This window comes from Myotis myotis, unplaced genomic scaffold (assembly GCF_014108235.1).
Source record: "Myotis myotis isolate mMyoMyo1 unplaced genomic scaffold, mMyoMyo1.p scaffold_m19_p_1, whole genome shotgun sequence".
Classification (NCBI taxonomy): domain Eukaryota; kingdom Metazoa; phylum Chordata; class Mammalia; order Chiroptera; family Vespertilionidae; genus Myotis; species Myotis myotis.
The window spans coordinates 154,195,446-154,209,520 of record NW_023416313.1 but is presented as its reverse complement, the minus strand read 5'-3'; positions in this window follow the sequence as shown (position 1 = coordinate 154,209,520).

Below are 14,075 nucleotides of genomic sequence, written 5' to 3'. Positions count from 1 at the left end.
AATAAATGGTGTTGGGAAAATTGGACAGATACATGCAAGAAAATGAAACTAGACCACGAACTTACACCATACACAAAAATAAACTCAAAATGGATAAAGGACTTAAATATACGACGGGAAACCATAAAAATACTAGAAGAATCCAAAGGCAACAAAATCTCAGACATATGCTGAAGCAATTTCTTCACCGATACAGATCCTAGGGCATTGGAAACTAAAGAGAAAATAAGCAAATGAGACTACATCAAAATAAAGAGTTTCTGCACAGCAAAAGAAACCATCAACAAAACAACAAGAAAGCCCACTACATGGGAGAACATCATGCTATCACTGATAAGGGTTTAACCTCCAACATTTATAGGGAACTCATACAACTCAACAAAAGGAAGATAAACAATCCAATCAAAAAATGGGCAAAGGACCTAAATAGACACCTTTTAAAAGAGGACATTCAGAAAGCCAAGAGAAATATGAAAACATGCTCAAAGTCACTAATCATCCGAGAGATGCAAATCAAAACAACAATGAGGTACCATCTCACACCTGTCAGAATCGCTATCATCAACAAATCAACAAACGACAAGTGCTAGAGAGGATGTGGAGAAAAAGGAACACTTGTGCACTGCTGGTGGGAATGCAGACTGGTGCAGCCACTATGGAAGACAGTATGGAGTTTCCTCAAAAAACTAAAAATGGAACTCCCATTTGTCCCTGTGATCCCACTTCTAGGAATATATCCCAAGAAACCAGAAACACCAATCAGAAAGGACATATGCACCCCTATGTTCATAGCAGCACAATTCACCATAGCTAAGATCTGGAAACAGCCTAAGTGCCCATCTGTAGATGAATGGATTAGAAAACTGTGGTACATCTACACGATGGAATACTATGCTGCTGTAAAAAAGAAGGAACTCTTACCATTTGCAACAGCATGGATGGAACTGGAGAGCATTATGCTAAGTGCAATAAGCCAGTCAGAGAAAGATAAATATCACATGATCTCACTCATTTATGGATAATAAAGACCATTATAAACTTATGAACAAAAATAGATACAGAGGCAGAGCTGCCTCGAACAGACTGTCAAACTACAGCCGGAAGGCCTGGGAGGGTGGGGAGGGGCAGGGAGGGGGTGAGATATCAACCAAAGGACTTGTATGCGTGCATATAAGCATAACCAATGGACACAAGACACTGGGGGGTAGGGGAGGCCAGGGGATTGTCAAGGGCGGGGGAAAAAATAAAGGAGACATATGTAATACTCTTTGTAATACTTTAAGCAATAAAAAATAATATTTTTTTTAAAAAAAAAAACGAATAGAGAGAAACATTGATCGGTTGCCTCCTGGCAACTTGGGCATGTGTCCTGACCCAGAATTGAACCTGCAACCTTTCAGTGTGCAGGACAATGCTCCAACCGAGTCACTTGGGCCAGGGCTTAATTTTCCACTTTAAGACATGTAAGTATGAGAATAATCTAGAGCCAGATTCCTGGAAGGCATCTTGGTAAATATCTCTATACAAAGTCTGACAATTAAACAAAGATATTTATACAATTAGGAAATAAAGAAAATCTTGCAAAAAAGCTATGCATTTCCCTAGCTGGTTTGGCTCCTTGTATAGAGCATCAGCCTGCAGACTGAAGGGTCCTGGGTTCAATTCCGGTCAAGGGCATATGCCTGGATTGTAGGCTTCATCCCCAGTGGGTCATGTGAGAGGGAGCTGATCAATGATCTCTCTCATCACTGATGTTTCTATCTCTGTCTCCCTCTCCCTTCCTCTCTGAAATCAATAAAAATATATATATTTTTAAAAAAGCTATGCATGCCCTAATCAGTTTGGCTCAGTGGATGGAGCATCGTCCTGTGGACTCAAGGGTCCCAAGTTTGATTCTGGTCAAGGGCATGTACCTTGGTTGCGGGCACATACCCAGTAGGGAGTGTGCAGGAGGCAGCTGATAGATGTTTCTCTCTCATCGATGTTTCTAATTATCCCTCTCCCTTCCTCTCTGTAAAAAAATAACAATAAAATATATTTTTTTAAAAAGCTATGCATTAATATTTCTTAAAAATCACTTGGAAAATGTTTGTTAATTTTATAAATTAAATGTGGAATAAATGTATTCTGAGTCATTAGAATTAGAAATTTTTATGAAATGTGTTATTTTTGCAGCACTTTGAGAGATTACGTGAAAAAATTTTGCTACCACTTCTCGAACAGGAAACTTTAAGGAGCTCTAATATATCTAAATCTTTAATGAAACAGAAAAAATCACACAAGTGTATATAAACTTAGTGACTGTTATAGAATCTTCAGTTATTACTTGGAATCTTTGTAATACATTCATTTGTTGTATTACACAAAATTCCCAGGATAGTGAACACAGAGAAAAGTGCAAGGGCCCTACCCAAGAGTTCTCATAACGCAACCCATATCACCTTGTAAATTTACATGGTATTCACTTCTCTTTCACTGGTATAATTTCAGTTAAAACTATTTTAATCCACATTCTGGTCACTTTAACTTAAAATTTCCTCTTTTTTTTCTGTAATTCAAAGATGTTTTCTTTTTCCAGTAATTTCCCAGATTGACATGTCTACTCATCCTGAGACATCAGTTTACCTAAGCACTTCCATTATATATGTAACATTTATGTCTAATAATTTGGAGAAATCAAATCTATATTTGTGAATATATTAGTGATCAAGGTGGAACTGTGAAATACAGAGAAATTGTGTAATGGCATCTTCAAAAGATAGTCAATATGAGAAACAATTGTCATGAAGAGAATTAACTTCAACTTGAACTGAAATGTCTTCAAGAGGAAGAGGGGGAAAAAAACCCTTAAAACCAACAAAGACCTCTAGATAATACTGGGTTTCAGATGAGCTGGATGTTTCCAGTTCTGCATGAGAGCAAAAAGAGCGATGTGATTGCGTGCGCTGTGCTTGGAGGCATGCCGTGTGGCTGTGCTGCATCGGGAAGGATAAAATCTCACAAAAACCTAGTGAAACTGCATAAGGAATGTATTTGGAGTTTCCCACTGAAGAAAAAAGAACTAAGTCATCTGGGTAGGAGATGGGGCAAGAAGGACTGAGGTATGCAGAAATGACTTCCAAGAGGAAATGATTTAATATATTGTGGGCTTTGACTTCTGGGAATTTCTTTTCATAAATCAATAATCAAGACATGAATAACTATAAGGATGAGTAGGTGTTAAAATGTTATATAGAAAATATATAAAGTGAAAGGAATGACTTAAGGTTCTTCCAGAAAAATTAATGAATATCACTAAGTAACAATCTTGCTGGAATCCTCTACAGATCATATTGATGTCCTTAGGCCCAGGGCACCGGAAACAAAGAAATGGGTCTTCTGAAGGAATTGAAAGCCTTTCTGAAATGGATTGCCTGAGGTCAGAGGCTAAAAAATAAGAACCAGAAGATAATGCAGTCGTTGTAAAGGAACTCTCCCCTTGAGATAGGGAAGAGAAAAAGAAGGAGCCAGGTAAAGTAAGAGAAAATTAATATCTGAATTTCATTACAACTAGTGAATTTTGAGGAAACATTGTACAAAATACTTCAGTTATTCTAAATTCACAAGGAAAAAAAATACCCTATAAGTGAAATATTCTAATTATTTATGTCATTTAAATCTTTTGAGTGAAATTTTTCTAAGATATATTTTAGTTTTACCCTGCATGTTAAAAAGAATATACTGAAGAATTTACTTGTTCTTAAAGCACATCAATTATTTTATTCTAAAGTAGTAATTCTCTCAAAGGCTATTGAGGTTAAGCAGTTATCCCTGCTTGGATTTCTGAGTGTTCATAATTGGCTCATGTAGTCCTTATGTCTCTTCCCTGTAGACTAGTTGGCTTGCTGTCCCTTCTTGGTGTTATCCATGAGCTTGAGTGTGGTGACTCCCTCCCTGCCTTTTTCCATTTATTGCAACTTATTATGGGCAGAAGAAGAAAAAAAGCCAGACAAGGTTTGTGTAACTACAACTAAAGTAAAGTGAGTTTTGAGAAACTGTGCTAAGATTGTGTGACCTTAAACATGTGGCTCTTTTAGGAATGAGCTTGGCAGCTCAGTAGCTTTATTTTGGAGAAGGAAGGTAGGAAGGGGCCTGCATTGAGGCTCTGGACTGCATTCAGGATAATAAACACTGTGAGTTATGGGCTTCTGTATGTCAGCTAACTTATGTGAAATTGTCCATGTCTTCCTGGTAGCAAATGCAAAAGGGCACTGTAGAGGCTGTTCCAGAAGCCAGTCCTGTGAAGCTAGGCTTCATAATTGAAACCTTATTATCTGTTCTATATTACTTGTGAATAAATATTATCACTAATTACAGGAATATATCTTTTCTCTATATGATAGGTTATGTGTCAAAGATTCTTCTCCTCATAGGACATGTAGTGTACATTCATGGTCATGGTTATATTTGTAGCAAAATCTTCACTTTGAATAATTCAGTTAAGACAATAAAATTATCTTCTTTCAGTTGTTCCATGTGATTTTTTGTTTTGTTTTAAACATATTTTTATTGATTTCAGAGAGGAAGGGAGAGGAAGAGAGAGATAGAAACATTAATGATGAGAGAGAATCATTGACTGACTGCCTCCTGCATGCCCCCACCATGGATGAGCCTGCCACCTGGGCGTGTGCCCTCACCAAGAATTGAACCATGACCTCCTGAGCCATGCTGGCCAGACACATATGGGTTTTAGAGAAGTAAAGCAAAAAATGTCAGCTTAACCCCTAGAGTGCCGGGGAGCGCAATCGCGCTCTTCCTGTCTTTCGCCAGAAGTGCCTGGAGCACTATAATAATTTTTTCCCTAAACTGCTGTAAAATCAGCAAAAATGCCTTGGCAATTTTAGCATAGTTCCTAGGATATTGGTTGGCACTCAAAGGGTTAAATTTGCCTTTACAAAAATGTGATAGGAATTAGAACACACCTAACAGAACTGAAGAGTGGAAAGGGAGGGAGGGGTAATCATAGAGGAGGAACTTAAGGAGAAGAATATGGAGTATTAGGGTCAGTCAATACATAAGGGAAGGAGAAAGGAATTAGAAGCTAAAGAAAGTATAGGGGTGTATATCACCAACTAGTGAAAACAAAGTAGTCCTTATTAGACCATGTAAAAGATAAAGGGCTGAGTGAGCATGTCTCAAAGAAAACTGAGTTTTTATCTTGGTAAAACATTAGCATACCTTTTAGCTTCCTGAGACAGGACAAGGTAGAAGAAAAGACACTGAGCTCTAAGTCTAGCTCTGTTCTAAAGAGCCTTCTGATCTTTAATTAACCCAGATTTAAGTTTTCTCTCTAAAACTATGAAGTGAAATTTATACAATGAAAAATTTCACATTATATAATTATGGACTTCATTATATATTTACATAATGAAAAATTGTGAAATAAAAGATTTAGACCAGAATATTTCTTATTTTCAATTTCAAAATTCTATGATTTTCTGAGGAGCCAATTGAAGAGTATTGGTTTAGAATTTCTATGGCTAACAAATATCACAAAGTGTCTTTCTTCATGTCTTACACTAGTCTTGACCATTTGGGAGGATGCCGTGTTCATCATTCCTTTCTGATATAAATGTCCTGCCCATCTTCTTAGAGGAAAACAGTTCCAGGCTGCTCTTATGTGCAGGGTATGCCCACCATCCCCACCTCTCACACCATTAATGACTTTTGTCTAAGAAAGGCTCAAGGGCATCCTCCCATCAGTGTACAATGGCCTTATCAATTGGCTTGGCACAAACTAAAATGAAACAAGAATAACATCCTTCCCAAAAAGATATGGTTAGGCTAGTATCAGGCTGATAAGGTGAAAAGGATGCATAGAAAGGTGTCATAAAATAAGAGGGACCATCATGTTCCATAGGACAGGTGAAATATAGTCCATGAGAAAATCAGAACATAACAGGTAGACAAGTTCTATGGAATGATGGATTACGTAGTTATTTGGTGGGATTTCCTTCATTGCTTGCATTTATGTTCTAAGGATATCACATTTAAATTGCTTAGGCGTACCACCAGTCAATCAACAGATGCATTGTAATTATAGAAGAAGTGAGAAAGCACATGCCCCCCAAAAACGCTGAGACCAAAATCTTACCGTTATATTGTTTGAATGTTAGTGTAGAGATTGCTGAACAATGTTCCTGAGATTTTTATAACCAACTTCAATCCAGAACAAGAATTTAGTTCCAGTACTCAGAAGCATTTTTCCAAACTTCCGTTTCCTACAATGCCCTGTGTTTCTAGATAAATACTCATTTCTTCAATCTGAGTTGCATATAACCCGAAGAGACTACTTAAGAAGATGTTCTACTTTCTGAATCACTTCCCCATCTACAAAGTCTTGCAACAACCCTTTGAAGTAGATTGGATCCCATTTCATAGTTATGCAAACTCAGAAAATGTTACAGACCTGACAGAGCCTTTTGGCTCTAACATGTTTTTCAGGTATAGATAAGCAACTGTCTAATGGGGTACATCTCTGACTAGATCCTTCACCCTCTCAGAAAAATCCAACCCTGTCATCTTTTTCTCAAAGTGTTACAACAGCAGTTCTCAACCTGTGGGTCGCGACCCCTTTGGCGGTCGAACGACCCTTTCACAGGGGTCACCTAAGACCATGTTGCATATCAGGTATTTACATTACGATTCATAACAGTAGCAACACTACAGTTATGAAGTAGCAACGAAAATAATTTTATGGTTGGGTCACAACATGAGGAACTGTATTTAAAGGGCCAGAAGGTTGAGAACCACTGTGTTACATGTTCCTAAGAAATAACTTACATACACATGAAAAACTAGTACTCATGGCTATTTCTGGAACTTCTATTTATCTTCTCCTTCCCTAGTTTGTTATACTTATGTCATCTTTAGGGGGTGATACCTCCCCGTGTCATTACTGACACTAAATAAGGGCACTAAATTTTATACTAATGGTACTCAATTTTCCCCAAGTCTCCAACACTCTCCGGTATCACTGCCAAACCACTGGCATTCTAATTAATGCTGAAGTAGCTGGCATCTTGGCTTCTAATGTCTATGAACAGATTCTTTTTAATTTTCCTTTATGCTTTCTTAGTATATTTTTGTCCTAAAATTTAGAAATGATAAGGTCAAAATCACCACTATCCCTATTTGTCCCCCTCCCCAACACACACACACACACACACACACACACACACAAATAAGCTGGCCCATTTGCCCTAAACCAGTTGTAAACTTCTCTCTTTTCCCTTTGGGCAGGTGGTTAGGGGCAATCAGGCAGGCAGGCAGAGTGGTTAAGGGTGATCAAGCTGGTAGGCAGGCGAGCGGTTAGGAGCCAGCAGTCCTGGATTGTGAGAGGGATGTCTGACTGCCAGTTTAGGCCCAATCCCACGGGCCTAAACTGGCAGTCAGACATCCATCCCCAAGGGGTCCTGGATTGAGTGAGGGTGCAGGCCGGGCTGAGGGACCCCCCACCACACCCCCCCTCCCCGTGCATGAATTTCTAGTTTTTAAATAAACAAAATATTATAGTTTAAGCACATTGAGTATCCTGAGAAGCTTCAAAGGTAAAAATATATTACTTATGAGAATGGCGCTTCTGTGGCCTTCCTCCCAAAATTCCATAACCCCAGCCTAACATCAGACAAACCAAAACCAAAGAACAATTTATAAAATACCTGATGAGTACTACTCAGAACTGTCAAGATCATCAAAAACAAGGAAAGTCTGAAAAACTGTCACAGTCAAAGGAGCCTAAGGAGATGCGATGACTAAATGTAAAATGGGACCTGGATGGCATCCTGCAACAGAGAAAGGACAACAGGTAACACTAAGGAAATACAAATAAAATATGGACTTTATTTAACAACAACATATCACCAGCATTGGCCAACTGGTTGTGACAAACGTTCCCTGATAATATGAGATGTTAACAATATGAAAAACTGAAGGCGGGTTACACGAGAACTCTGTACTCTCTGTGCAACTTTTCTGTAAATCTAAAATTATTGTAAAATAAAAAGTTTATTAAATATATATTATATGTGTGTATATATACATGCATATTTATTTACATTATATGCATCTATATGTACAAATATAAGTAAATTTAAATACATAATATGTCTTATAGACAATATATAAATGTACTTATATGTGTGATAAATCTCTTGTGAGTGTATTACATATTTTTATATGGTACATATTATTGCTTAGTTGGACAAATATTTTTTTAAAAAATCCTAACTGACAGGATGAATAATTATCTAAGGATAACAATAAAATTATTTAGGAGTACCTCCAGTGAACTAATACACTCATTTGATTAGCTAGTTAACAGTAGGCAATGATTTGAAATATCAACAAAAAATTTAATACAATTTTTACTGAAGCTAATGAGAGTAAATTAGCACATTCAAAATCTTGAGGACACATTCAAATTCTCCAGTATTGCTCCACAAAAGTTGAGCAGCTTCTAGTAGCTAGAAAGTGATGCCTAGATAATGGTCATAGAAAAAGATCTTAGACAAAAGTAACATTTACTTGTGGGGGTGCAAAGCTTTTTTTAACAAAAAAATCAGTATGATTTTTTTTAAGAGGTCACAAGAAGCATTTGAAAGGAATCTTTCTATGTTCAAAACTATTGAATTTCAGATCATTTCTCATGAAGCCTTCTGTTGGGCATAATCTTTAACCTTCATTTATCTTCACTTTTACTCTATTGATTCCCAAAGTGATGGATGATTGAAGATTCTGAAGTATGGTTTTTAGAACAGCAGGTCTGTTTAAGTAGATTTTGAGCAAGCTCCAGTGCAGCACTAATACGTAACCTTCTTTTCATTATGTTAATGTTTATTTGCTAAATATCTTGTCATAATGCATCATTTACTTGGCTGTCACCTAAGGAAGTATGATACCATCTTGTTTCATATTTCTGTTTTTATAAGCCCCAAGTAAGGCAAGAACATGTTTGTGTCACCTTCTGTACCTCCTATTTTCTAGACCATTGATGCATCTAGACTGCAACTGTAAACCATAGTTGCAAATTGAGCTGCAAATACATTTTGCTTAGGGCACAAACCATAAAGCAAAGTAATGATCACTTCAAGATGAAACTTTGTGTCTTTAAAAATCAGAATGAAAGTAGGTCAATGAAATTTAGGATATTTTAGAATATGTACAGTATTGTATTGTTTGCCAGTACCTAATTTACAATTACAGAGCTCCATGAATATTGAAATGATTCAGCTTCCCATTATAAATGTATGTGGCAGTTTGGTTGTTGATCAGTTTATGAAGTTAATGCAAATGGAACTGTCTCCCTGTCAGCATTTGAAATCTATAATGCAGTCATGTTGTATATTCAGGGACAGGCCATTGACAGCCAATTAACAAGTTTGATTGGTATGTCAACTCATTCTTTTGAATTGTTAATAGTATGTTAATAGCATTCATTTCTTTGTGCAGTCCCATTTGCAGCTTCACGGTTACAGCTATTTTTTATAATTCTGAGTAACCTAAAATAGTGCCTTAATAATAGATTATTAAACACCTGTCTAGTGTAGCTTAGGGAGGTTTTTCTAGACTGGGAGTTTGCGGTGGATCCCTTTGATATTCAAATCAACAAATGATAGCCTTTTTATGCAAAACGTAAATTCTTTTGATGGTTAGCTTGTTAAGAAATATTCAGCTCTAGTCTGACCCGATCTGGTTTCCCATGGAAAAGATCTGATGCCGTTTGAAGGTTCATAAATGGAATGCCAATGACAATTTGTTGTTGACGTTCTGCCGCCCCAGCCCTCAGATGCTGCTGGTTGATGTGCCGCTTTAGCTTCACCAAATAATCCTTGCAGGTAAATGATCTATGGATTGATCAGATGGTTTCAAAGCAAAGAGGGCTCTTCTGTGGTCTGGATTTTTAGGCTTGGAGGGGTACTTAAAAAGATGCATCAGAGTTGACAGATGCATCTTAAGGCATAGCACGATGGGAGAAAGCAGAAATGTGGGAATATTTTTAAGTGACTAGCATATTACTTAGAGTTTTGAAAACCTTCAAATGTCGACCAAATCTGCTCCCCATAGCAGATTTATTTCTACCTTGGTTTTCGTTATGGTTGTTTTGTCTGTGTGCACAGGTTTACGCTCTCTTTTCTGGGGAAGTTGATGAGACATTAAACGTATTATTCCCGGATGGCGCTTTGGAAGAAGGTTGCGAGTTCATTTGCACAACCATGTTTTATTCATATGGTTCCTGTACACCAGAATATAAGAATCTGCCATTTCTCCAGTCTAAAAAATTGTCTTTACCAAGGAAGCAGTAAAAATTTTATTCCTTTTACCTCCTGTTTTTCACTTCTTTTGATGGGGCTTTCCACGACCTACTATTTATGTTTAATTTCATTGGCAGAGTTTCTTTATAATACGGAAAAAAACCAAAACAACTCCCACCAATGTAGTCTAGTCTAGGTATTTGGTTAATATTTTTCTGTTCTATGCTTTGGTGAATTTGGAGGAGCAATTTGAATGTATTTGAATTTTAGAATTAAATGGTACTTGGGAGCTTGCTATGCAAACATCCTTAATATACAGATAAGGAAACTGGGGTATATAGTAAACCCTCACAGCTAGTTGGCTCAGGCCCGGGTTTCATGATGCCTAACTGTACACATCCCACTGCTGCCTTTAGAAACACAGAGAGGCTCAATTGAAGGTTGATATAATTATCATGTACATCTCTGACCTAGACATTGAAAGTTGGTGAAGTCTTCTAGCTATAACATAAAAACCTTTATACTATAGTTTACAATTAAGAACTATATGCAACACCAGTAAAAATGATAAAGAGCATTTTTAATATGTAATGAAAGAATCTAAATCCAAAGAAGAGAAGGAAGACAGGAAATTAACTCTTGCTTTTGACAGTTTATTTGTTTCCCTCTGCCTCTGGGCAGGACCACAGAACTGAGGACCCATCTCAGGCCTGGGGAGGAGAGGAAAAGGAAGAGACTGCAAGTATTAATTGATAACAGATTTTGTTGTGTCACCTTAAGTAACCTTCCAGCGGTGTTTTTCAAAGTGTTTCATGGATCCTTAGTTCCACACGATGCTTGGCTACCAAAAAGGTTATGTCTAGAGAATCGGGGCGTGTGTGGCCTTTGTGGAGTTTTATGTGTCGCAATACTTCTTGGCAGAGTCAAGACCCTGCAAAGTACTGCAATGATGAAACTTTTTATGTCTATTTACCTAGAATTTCCAAAAATAATTTAAACACAAAACCCATGATTTTGCTTATGGTTCTTTAAAAACCATTGGACATCTTTCATAAAAATTTTGGGGATGCTTGAACAGCCTTGGGAAAATTATTTGATTTCTCTATAGTTTAATTTCTCTTTTATAAATGTTATAATAGTACCTATTGGCTTGAGAATTAAATGAACTACTGTATGGAAAGTATTTAGAATAGTGTCAGTCACTTTGTATTATGCAAGTATTTGCTATTGGTATTATTTATTAACTAGAGGCCTAATGCATGAAATTCGTGCAAGGGTAGGCCTTCCTTCCCCTGGCTGCAGGCTTTGCAGCCTTGGCCCCACCCCCCTGCCCGCATCCACCTTGGCCTGGCGCTGCCCATGTACTGCTACAGCCCCCTGGTTCCCCAGTTCTGCAGAGCCCCCAAACCGATAGTCCCACAGAGGGTGGCCTGGACCTCCCTCTTTGAGGCAATCACAGAGCCCCCCAATTGATTGCCCTGCTGGCTGGTGGCCTGGGCCTCCCTCTGCAGGATGATCATGGGGTGGTGGTGCCCCGCCCCCCACCAATCACATAGCACCCCCCTTGGCTGGCCTGGCGCCAGTGTGTGTCATAATGTTCATAATGTGGTAGTCCGGATGGTTATTCTGCTGTTTGGTCCTTCAGTCAATTTGCATATTATGCTTTTACAATTATAGATAGCAATATCGTTTGTGCTATAACTGAATGAACGGATTGTCATGGTTTTATTTGCTTTGGTTTTCTGGATATACCTATGTAGTAAGCTGTGTACAAGAATTTATGAGTCAATAGAAAAAGGGAGAAATAAAAGGAAGCAGACATGAAAGATGATACATTACAAAGCAAAATGGACAGTTACAGAGATAAGAACTGATGCACTATGGGAGTGCTGGCAGCGAAGAGTCTATTGCCAACTCAAGGAGCCCCGAAGGTTCCATCTGCTTAGGAGCAGGCAAACGACTGGATGTCTGGGAACCTACCCGAGGAAGAATACAGAAAATCCAGAGCAATCGGTTTTCCTTTCTGTGAGAGGGACTTCATTTCCGGGGAATGTTTAAGTTTTATCCTGCAGACAACAAAGCAAGCAAATAATTTCTATGCATGAGAGTGAGAGGATCAGCCTTGACATTTAGAAAAAAACTTGATAACTGGACCTGGAAGAACAAGAGAGAAGGAGGCATGGGAACATGGTAAGGATGTGGACTGAGGCAGTGGCAATAGGGTTGGAGAGGACATACGTGACTTAAAGAGACATTGCTGAGGTAGAACTGATACGAATCCATTGACTGATTAGATGGAGGAGGAGGAGGAATAGAAAAATGGAGAAATCAAGATTGTTATGACTAATTTGGGAAGTTGTGTAAATGATTATTCAATTTAGTTTTATAAATAGAGACAATGAGTTTTTCAAAAAGAAACTTCCACAGCCTGACATCAGTTTTATCACAATGACCTTCTTCTCAAGGGAGACTAATTGAACATATGTGTAGATTGCTTGGTACAACGCATGAAAACTATGGGTGACACACATCAAAAGTGACTAACTCACTAAGTAACACACTGGAAGTATATATGAATGTACATTTAAAAAAATTAAATGTAAAATTACATATACAAAGTTTAAAATCATAGTGAAGAATTAGCACCATATCTGCCTGCTCACAAAGTTTTACACACAGATCTGCTAAAGCACTTCCAATATTACTTCAATACTTTCCTCCACTTTCCTCTTCTCCTTTCTCATTCTGAGTTTCTTGGATCCTATATCTTGTTTGTCCCTGTCTTTCCAGATCCAAGCACAGATGATACACAGTGGGTACTTAGGTATATAATACTTGAAACACAATTTCTCTAATTTCATTCTAAAAGTAGAAATTCAAAACATATTCAGCAATAGTAGGTATAAAATATCACATAAAAGCTTTTATATTATGTGTTTCTTGTACCTTCAAAACCTTGAGGTTATATTGGCCGCAACATAAATTTGAATTGTCGCGTTACATGAATTTAGTGGAGGGGGGAAAGCCCAAGTTCTTAGTTTGATGTTTATTAAATGGAGGTTTCTCTGGTTTATATGGCACCTCACCCTGTGGTGAGGACATAAGTTATCTGTTTTAACAGTAAGCCTCTCTTCGCTGTTGTGGAGCTCCTTGTTGGCATGGCCTTTTGTTTGAAGACACACAAGGTTAAGCCAGCAGGTTATATCTCGTACAGTTTTATCGGAAGTTGGTTGACTGGCCTCCCTATTACCTCATGCTGTGCTGGTAAGTATTTTAATCGACTTTTATGTTGTGCCAGTTTTCCCCATTCCCTAACACATTGCACAAACTTAAGTGATAGCAGAAAAGACATTATCAGCTCCAAATTCAGAACTAATATGCTATTTTTAACGTGTTTAATGCCCACATTGGAGCAGCATATTACTTTCTATTCTCTATTTAAGCAGCACCAAGATCATAAATCTGTCCTGCAAAAAGACAAGAAGTAAAAAATAACCAATATAAAGACTATGGAGGTCCTGGCTGAGTAGCTCAGTTGGTTAGAGCGTTGTCCTGATACACCGAGGTTGCAGGTTCCATCCCCGCCCAGGACACACACAAGAAAAAACCAATGAGTGCATAAGTAAGTGGAGCAACACATTTCTTTCTTTCTTTTTTTCTTCTTCCTTCCTTCCTTCCTTTCTTTCTTTCTTTCTTTCTTTCTTTCTTTCTTTCTTTCTTTCTTTCTTTCTTTCTTTCTTTCTTCCTTCCTTCCTTCTTTCCTTCCTTCCTTCCTTCCTTCCT